This window comes from Canis lupus, chromosome 21 (assembly GCF_011100685.1).
Source record: "Canis lupus familiaris isolate Mischka breed German Shepherd chromosome 21, alternate assembly UU_Cfam_GSD_1.0, whole genome shotgun sequence".
Classification (NCBI taxonomy): Eukaryota; Metazoa; Chordata; class Mammalia; order Carnivora; family Canidae; genus Canis; species Canis lupus.
In genome coordinates, this window is record NC_049242.1 from 49,723,542 (window position 1) to 49,729,979 (window position 6,438).

The following is a 6,438-nucleotide window of genomic DNA, read 5'->3' on the forward strand; positions in this document are numbered from 1 at the left end:
CCGTGGCCTCCTTCCCTACCTGAGGCAACTTGTTCTGTTATCTATCATCAGGAAGAGAAAATTCAAAGCAAAACAAAAGAACACATAGGTCCTACCACTTACTGACAATCACAGCTTAATGCATCAGCAGCTTCGACACCACTGACAATTTCCTTTGTAATAGCCCACAGCGTGGCTTGACTTCCGAGGTGTGGCACTGCCATTACTCCTCTCACCTGACTAGCTGCTGCTTACTTCTCGGTTTCTATTCCCTTCTTCTCATCTTCCTAATCTCTATTTGAACTGGGTCGGTGCTTGGCTCTCTTCTACTCCTTATCTGCACACTCTTCCTAGTGATTTCATCAAGTCACATGGATTTCGGCATCATTTTTCCCTAAAAAAGGGTGGTTTCTAAATTTACATCCATAAATCTGACCTGTCCCTTGAACTTGAGTTCTATATCCTACTGTCTAGAACATTCTCACACCAGGGTCTGATATCTCAAAGATAACATCGCCCAAGTCAAAGCCTTGATGTGCACTTTCCAGCCTGCTCCTCCCCAGTGTCTCCATCTCAGAAAATGGAAACTCCAGTGGCTTGAGCCAAAAGGCTGGAGGGCATTCTTAACTCAACTCTTTCTTTCATGCCATATAATAAATCTGTTAGGAAATCCTGTCAGCTGTACTTCAGAATATGTGAGGGAATCTGACAGATGCTTAACATTTCCCACACTAACACCTGAATCCAATCCACCCCCAACACTGTTCCTCTGGACTAATGCAGTCATTTTTTAAGTGGTTGACCTATCAGCCTGTAATCTAGTCTCCAACCAGCAGGTAGACACAGTCTTTTAAAATATAGAAGACTTTCCCCAAGCTGCCATCATTCTTTATATTTAATTTTAGATTTTGCTTTTTTTAATCACTCAATGCCATAATAGATTTTTTTCACATCATTACAGTTTATAAACATAATTTTCAATGACTGCATTATTATTGAATGGTGATATACCATTATTGACTTATGCATCTCCTCATCATTGGACATTTTGACTGTTATTTTATTTTTAAAGATTATTTATTTATTTATTAGAGAGAGAGAGAGATTAAGAGTGACAGAGCATGAGCAGGAGGAAAGGAGGGGCAGAGAGATAAGCAGACTCTGTGCTGAGCACAGAGCCCAATGGGCTCCATCCCAGGACCCTGGGATTATGACATGAGCCAACATCAAGAGCCTGATGCTCAAATGACTGAGCCACCCAGGCATCCCTTGACTGTTATTTTAACTATTGTTAGTAACCTTTCAGGCGATATCTTGGTACTCAAAGTCATTCATTCCTCATAGTTACAACACTGGATAGATACCCAGGAATTGCTAGGCTAAAGACTACAAACATTTTGAGGCTGTACCTACATATTGCCTAGTTGCTTTTCAAAGGAATAGACCAGTACTTCCACTGGTAGTACTAACAATAAAGAGATTTTTTTCCCTAAATTTATTAACAACTTTATAGAGGATGTAAATGAAAGATCAGTATAATGTGGCTTGTATTTATTGGAGTTTAGCAAAATAGTTTATGTAAATTAGTTCAGAATCTATTTGCTATTACTAATTGTAAGTCAGTGCAGATAGTACTACTCTACTGTATGCCCGCAGAATTAGGATGCCAGGTAATGAAGCTGTTTTAGATCACCAGTCTCAGAAAAAAAGACATGGGTTTGATTAATGACTTAATCACTTAGTAGCCATGAATTTCGACAAGTTGCTTAACACCTTTGAGCCTCAGTGCTCTCATCACAAAATAGGGATAATAAAATCTACCTTGCAGAAGTGTTGTGAAGATTAAGTAAGGTAATGTACATAAATCACTTAGCATGAGGGTGACACTCATAAATGTTAGTTCCCATCATCCCTTCCAAACTGAACTCCTTCTCTAGGTTAAGATTCCCACCCTAGCACTAGCATATGTGGACATGAATTGCAAGCAAGGCATTTCTCCTGTGATTTACCGGACTTGCTGAACTCCTAAGAATAAAAGGGAAATCATATATGCTTTTTTTTTTTTTTAAATAAGAATGGACAAGCCAGGGAGAGTTGGAGATTTACTCAGAGCAGATTTACTCAGAGCATGAGATTTACTCATGCCAGGATGTGAGCAGCATCAGGTGGGATTGTCATACTTAGACCAGGACTGAGGAACTGGGCTGTATCCTGATCTTGAAGGGATAAGGTTAGAAATGTGATGGGACGACCAGGCAAAACAAAGCTGAGGTGTAGAACTGTGGTGGCCCCAGCGATCAGGACCAAGTGGGAAGTAGTGTCTGAGGCTGGCCAAGATGGATGTGGTTCCTGGTGTTTAGGAACAAATGAGGTGGTAGGAATCCTGGGAGTGAACCCTAAGTCCAACATTAGAACTCTCTTTTAAAAACTTATCCTTTGAAGTTATTTTTTTAAATAATAAATTTATTTTTTATTGGTGTTCAATTTGCCAACATACAGAATTATTTTTAATTTGTAGAAAAGTTATTAGTAAAAAATACTTCTGTAGACCCTTTTTCACACTCACCAACTTTGAACAATTTTGTCATATTTGCTTTATCATCTATATAGCATCTCTTCACGTCTTAATTATTTAGTGCCTGTTTCCTAAAAACAAAGATTTCTCTTACATAATCATAGTATAGTTATCAAATTCAGGAAACTGAACATTAATACAATACATTTCAACTTCATTTGTTGGCTCAATAATGTCTTTTATAGAATTTTCCCCCGTTATATGATCCCCAGCATAGGATCATGTACTGCATGTAGTTCCCATGTCCCTTTAGTCTCCTTTAATCTGGAATGTGTCTCAGCCTTTCTTTGTTTTCACATGACATTGACATTTTTGAAAATTACAGGCCAGTTATTTTATACTATGTCTTTCAATATGTCATGTTTTGAATTTGCTTCTGAACCACCAACTTCTTGCTGGATATTGATGTTAGGCTCCCCTTCCAGATGGGAACTAGGATCGAGGATTCTAGGTATAGCAGGACATAGGGAGCATTTGTGCCTGTAGAGAAGCAGCAGCCATTGAACACAGGTTAGGCCATTTGAGTGGGGCAGTGCTGGGTTGTAAGCCTGAATCATAAGACCAGAGGGATCTTGAAGGGTCACCAAGTCCATCTGCTTAGCCTTCAGCAGAAACACATTTCCACTCACCCAAGACACAGCAGCCTATTTTTAAAGCACTCCAGGGAAAGTAATTCTGTGTGTGCATCTTGTTAACCCACACGGTGCCGCTTGCCCTTGCTACGGGAAGCCTTCCCTGTAACTCAACTTTTTTGTCAGGAGCAAGTCTTATGCTTTTTTTTCTCATCCTGTTTTCAGGAAGGACTCACAGTAGGTCATAGGCCCTTTATTATGTTTAGAGAATGTATTTTATCAATTAACTCTCAGGTTTGTTTCTTTAGTCCAACCTAAAAAGCCAAAGAAAAAGAATTTGACTTATACCAATGTAAAATATTGTTGTAATAGCAATTATGGTACATAACATTACATTATCATGCCAATAACTACACACCATCATGACAATAACACATTTCATTTCATCATTGGATTTATTTATCAGTGATCTGTCTACCAAGAGGACACTTTAGAGTATCTTTTCTATTCACTTTTTTCTTTTTTTATTATAAAATAATAACATTTATTATAAAATGTGAATTCAAACATTACAGAAGAATGAAAGAAAAGAGGTAAAATTCCTCTCCTTTTTCTTTCCTCATCCTCAATCATGTTCCTAAAACTTTTATTTCTACTTTTTATATCTGGAGTGTCAGATTTTTTTTACACATGTATAAGCATATATGCATGCACACATGCACACACTCTCTTTTTAAAAGACAAAAATGGGATCATATATATATTTCAATTTGATATTTTCTCAATATAAAAATAATAGGTGTTCTTTTGGAAAATCTACAAATAACATAAAAGAAATATTTTTAAATCACTTATAATTGCTCTGTCACTTTTGTAATTGCTTGAATATTTTCTCAGAATTTTTTCCTATGCATGTGTGTTATTATTTATCCTGCTTTCCAATGTTGTTCTTTTTCTTGATTGACTTTGAGCATCTCAGGCTGCTTAACGTTTGTTATTCTTCTTAATTTGCATGTAGTTGACTCCTGGGGTTTGACTACAAAAGGCAGTGGAAGAAGGCTCAGAGGACAGCAGGCTGGAAAAAAGAGTCAGCTGATCAGGCAAAGCAGAAACATTTCCAAGAGTTGCAGCAGCCTTGTAACTATCCTGTTTCCTCAGTTTTTCTCACTTTCCTCGCAGAACAGGGTTTTGCCCTGGGTCCTCTCTGGGGATTGCTCTGATCGCTCTTCTTAGCCCTGAAGAGTCCCTCATTAGACGCCATCTGTGGGGAAGGGCTCCGGAGAGCTGTCTGAGTGTGGACAGGTATTGGCTCCATTCTCTTTAGCCATAGGCAGGGTTACTGCGGCGTTCACAGGTCCCCGGTAACTGCACCCACGTTCAGTTAGCCTCCTGTGTTCCTTTAAGGCAATCCTCAAGAACTTCATTTGTGAAAAATGAACAAATATTTGTTGACTGCTCATTACGTGCCAGGTATTGTTGTAGGTGCCTAGGATACATTCCTGAGCAAAAAATACCACAATCTTGCTCTCCACGGATCTTGTATTCCAGTGGGTGCTCTGAGTGAGAAATTGTGATACCGGGGCCAAGACTATTGTGGCCCATCAGAAACCAGCAGTCTTCCCAACCTTCCTCTCTAGGGTTAACATCTGTAACTTCCACCCGTCCCATCTGGCTCATTCTCTCCTTTGCCCTTGTATTCTACGGTTTCCAACTTTGTGTCTAAACCTACCTTAGTTACAACAGGTCTCGCGTTTATAAAATATTTCCTTCCCCAATATTCTCAACCCTTATATGAAAGTTCCTATGACCCAGTAACCCAAGTGTACATTTGCATTTGATAAAGCCAACCAGCTTCTCCTTTTAATCACTTAATGGAAGAGCTTTGGGTCATTGAAAATACACATGTAATATAACTGCTTGTGACAAGCAGAAATTAAGATCACGACACAATGAGAAAATAATCCTTGTGCCTGTGGAATTAAAGTGAATTTGTGGGAGTGGGGGTGGGGGTGGCTAAAACCATTAGAAGTAAAATTCTTTAAAACAAGGAGCCTCTAGAAACGAATGTGGAGAATAAACTTTAGTTCTCTTTGGAATTGTCCGAGATGCCCTGTGCTTGTTTGTGCTATTTGTATTTCCTTTCTTCTGTGTGGTTTCTGGGATCATTGTGCTATTTTAGCTCTTACTTAGCCATACTCCCTGTTGAGATGCTAAAATATCCTGAAAGTGGCGGTGCTGAATTTTTTCATGCCCAGGAGGTGGATAGCGCAGGGTTGATTTGTAATGACACTTTACTGTAGAGTAAATTTTTAGCAGTAATGATATTTTGGGCTGCTTGATCCCACCAGATTTGGAGAAGTTTGAATTACCTTAAATAACTAGAACATAGACACTCCTATGTTACCCCTGAGACACGCTCACTGAAGCATGGAAATTAATTCAGATATGCATCCAAGTTTTACTGAATTTTAATGTAAGGGTTTATAGAACTATTTACTGATATTTGGGAAATGAAAGTTATTGAGGAAAATCTGATTGAAGGTACCAACAAGAACAACTCCATAGCTTAATGTTTCTGAGCTTCTCGTCTTGGTTAAGGAAACTGTAACAGGTGAGCAGTGACTTTTTACATTTTTTATCTTCCCACTGAGACATGAGATCAGGTTCCCCTCTCGGAGCCATAGGCCAGCATGTGACGTCTTTGGCCGACAGAAAAGAGTGGAGCTGATGATACTCCAGCTCTAGCTATTATGCTTAAGTGGCCCGTCATTTTTGCTTCTTGTTGTGGAGGCCTGTGCTGCTGTGTAAGAAGTTGACTACCCCCCTAGAGGGACAAAGTAGAGGGGCTCTGACAGCATGGACAGGGAGGGGAGCCCAGCTGAGACACTGTCCGCAGTTCCTGCAAAGGCCCAGGTGAAGGAGCCAAGAAGTTAGTTTGAAAACGGATCCTCTGGCCCCGTTCACCCCAGCTGATGCCATGTGGCTTAGAGATAAACCAGCCAGCTGAGCCCTTCCCAAATTCCTGATCCTCAAAAATGAAATGGCTGTTTTCAGCCCCTAAGTTTTGAGCAGTAATAGAGGAAAGGAACAAAAACCTTTTGTCGGAATTCAGGGTTTCACTCTATAGAAATGAGGTTTTATTTGTTCATCTATTTATCCACTAACATTTATCAAGAGTTCATTATATCTGTGATGGCATTGGGCCGAGTCCACAGGGAAATTCTAACAGTTTTAGCCTCAGAGTATTAAGCTTACTCTTCAGGAAGTGCGAGTTCTCTTTTACATTTTCCCTTTATTTCAAACACACTGAGC